Raw genomic sequence first — 3,631 nt, 5'->3', positions numbered from 1 at the left:
TGACTTCATACTGACACAGATTCAATCACTGTGTATCGGTGTGTGTTTGTTGGACTGAGAGAGAGAGAGAGAGAGAGGGTGCGGAGTATTTGGAGTGGCAGCGTGCACTGATTAAGTCATCCGACCCCCCTTCTCCTGTTCCCCCTCTTTTCCTCCTGCCCACCCCCTGCATCCAACTCTTTCTTCTCCCTCAGCTTCTCTTCCAGCTTAAACTTTTTTCTTTCCTTTCTGTCTTCTTTTCACTCTCAGTTTCAGTTCTTGCTCTACTCCCTTTTCCCGTTCATGAACTGGAACAATCTCAACCAGTTTAAAATGATACTTACACAAAAAATAAAAAATAAAAATAAATCCAGCTCATCTGTATTCCATTAGTCTGACCTGCTTATTGTAAATGTTCTTGAACACACGCTCAAGGCCACTGTTCTAACAAGCAATTAGGTTACAACACCTAACCTGGAATTGTAAAAAAAATATTACACTACTATTATATTTTATGTATTTATATTATAGACTACTGACAGAGAGAGTGTTCCAAACACAAAACGGCATTAGGGTAACACACATGATACCAGTGTTCCTATTAACTAAACCTAAAGAAATGGTTTTGGTTAGTTGAAATAAAGCTGAACCAAACTTAAGTATGAATACTAGATGAAGCACTTGAACTTAAAAAAAAAAATAGAAAATTGAGATTTATACATCATCTGAACATGAGCTGAATAGATAAGCTTTCCATTGATCTATGGTTTGTTAGGATAGGACAATATTTGGCCAAGATACAACTAAAATCTGGAATCTGAGGGTGCAAAAAAATCAAAATCGCCTTTAATATTGTCCAAATTAAGTTCTTAGCAATGCATATTACTAATCAAAAGTTATATTTTTTACGGTATATTTTACGGTAGGAAATTTACAAAATATATTCATGGAACATGATCTTTATTTAATCTCATAATGATTTTTGGCTTAAAAGAAAAAGCGATAATTTTGACCCATACAATGCATTGTTGGCTATTGCTACAAATACACCTGTGCTACTTACGACTGGTTTTGTGGTCCAGGGTCACAAATAAAATAAGTTGAAGTGCTAAAACAGCTAATAATAATAATAATAATGATGAATTAAAGCTAAATAACAAATAAAAAAGTAAATAAATAAATAAAACTAAATAAATAAATAAAATAAAATAAAAATAACACTCAGCACTGCATGACACTAAAATAAAGCAGAAAAATAATCTGAAATGTCACATAAAACACTCCAGTACATAAATGACAACTAAAAATAAAAAAACAAAAAGAACAACAGCTTTTGTACATGAAAAAAAAAAGAAAACAAAAGTTGTATTGTACCATAAAAGTATATGTATTTTCTTGTTAAATATGATTTTTCACCCTAAATGTATTTATACATTTATGTGTATGTATGTAAATGCATATATAGATTAAATGTATTTATACATTTAGATTTAGTATACCAATACTAACATTGTAAGTCAAATAGTCAAATAGTACTTATTCATTTTACTGTGATTTCCCAAATGGACCTTCTACAGCTATACAAACTGCATACCACACCTTAAGCTAAATATACAATTCCTGCTGTTAATACATTTGTGAAACTAGTACATTTTGCTGTGGTAGTTGAATAGTGGTAGGCAGGATTGCTTAACTGCTTTAACCAGAAAACTTTCCATAAATCCATATATTTCTGTTTTTCTCAAATTTAATTTGACTAAGTCTGGACCAATTTACCAATAGCATTTACCTCCCTGAGCCACCAGGGCCAATCTCACAAAGGTCATTAGAGGGGCCAATAGTCACACTTTTCCTCGTTCCTATTTTTTACTTACAGAGACACTCACATGTTCTCTGTTCCATATTTGACTGTAAGTTGAAGTATCCATTCACAACTATCAGCTGACCCACTCTAGCATATTCTGGCCAGGCTGTGTATAAACACTCCAGACCACACATTGCTTTCTTGGTCAGACAGGAAGCAACCAAGTGAGTTGAGAGGAAGTGAACAACCCCCGACTAAGCTACTCGTGCTGCACACTGAACCAGGAAGTGCTTTGGCTCTGATCATGAACACACCCTAAAGCTTCCTCTTTCATACACCACCCTTCCGCTTTCAAAAGGGCTGCCCACAACTAAGCGTCGACCTTTCTTTAGCAATTAGAACGACAAAATGTCATTTTGTAACTTCTTTCACCTGTTCTTCCTTTAAATTAATGATAAATTCCAATTAATTTTAGATATTAGTTCTGCCGCTCAACTTAATTTTATTTATCAACAGACCCTATCATATGAGCATGAATGCATAAATACCATGCGTGTGCTATGTACACATGACTGTATGCCTTCCACCCTCGCCTTTCCTGTGACTGTTGTCTGTACTTGAGGAAAAGGTGGGTCCACTCCTTTGACCTCAGTCACACACGCACACACATACACACACATTGCTATTTTCAATGAGACTCCTACTTTAACTCTACTGTAATGCAAGAATTACTAGTTGACTACAACCACACCATCAAAATCCACCCACCCATATGGGACTGTATAGACCAGACTGGAACAAGCTGGAGGACTTTGGGACATGGGAATCCAATGTAAGGGTGGTTTTCATAAATAATGATACTGTAGTACTGTCAGGAAATAAGTAGTATAATAGGAACACGTCTCTGGGAGAAACAGTGTTTGGTGAACACACTGCTTTTCAGGCTGGTGAGAGTTTTGGAGAACAAAATAAATCAGAGAGGTTTGCTTGTGCGATAAGATTCTTGTCTAACTGTAAGGATTCTTAATACAAACTTAAAACCTCCATTAAATGACTAAGCTATGTAAACTTTATGGCCTTCTTCCAACAAATCAATATTGAGCAGTGTTGCTTTGACACACACAACAGGATCCAGAGAGGTTTATTGGTTCAAGCAGGTCAAGCAATCTCAGTAATGATGGAATTGTGAGAAATCACTGGAAATGTTGAAGACAACTTTTTCAAATGATGTTTAAGTTGTCAGCAAGTCTCCATTTTAATATACACCAAACATAAAATGCACCCTTGTAGTAGGCCTGTAAAAGAGTCCACTAAGGACTGCTCAGCATGAAGAGTCATTTAGTGTAGCTGAGGCATGTAAGCATGTGCCCTTCTCCTTATATTTTGTCTCTGGAACTTCTGAAAGTTACATTTTACCAGAATTGTAGACAAAATAGATACGTGTTAAACGTTTTAAATCAGGATAGAGGGGTACAATTATAAACTGCTTTATTACGCCACCTGCTGGACACCACAATAACTTCGTTGAGCTATGAAATCTCGGTCATTTTGTGCATTTTAAACACCAGATGAAAAAAAATATATAATATAAAATAAAAATAACACAATCATAACAAATGTTCTGAAAACAACATAACACTTAACATAAGCAAGTTAAAAAATTCCACGCAGCAAATTACTTAGTGAAGTGATTTTACGGTTAGCCCTAAATGGTGCCTGATTATTGTGGTAAAGGTTACAAAAAGTCCACGTGTCATTGTAATTTGCAAACAACGTTACTTATAAAATTACAAAATGATAACATAAAACAAAACGCAAACATCTCCAATCAATGAGTTGTGAGTGTGA

The sequence above is a fragment of the Labeo rohita genome, chromosome 7 (assembly GCF_022985175.1).
Source record: "Labeo rohita strain BAU-BD-2019 chromosome 7, IGBB_LRoh.1.0, whole genome shotgun sequence".
NCBI lineage: Eukaryota > Metazoa > Chordata > Actinopteri > Cypriniformes > Cyprinidae > Labeo > Labeo rohita.
This window is presented reverse-complemented; position numbering follows the sequence as displayed.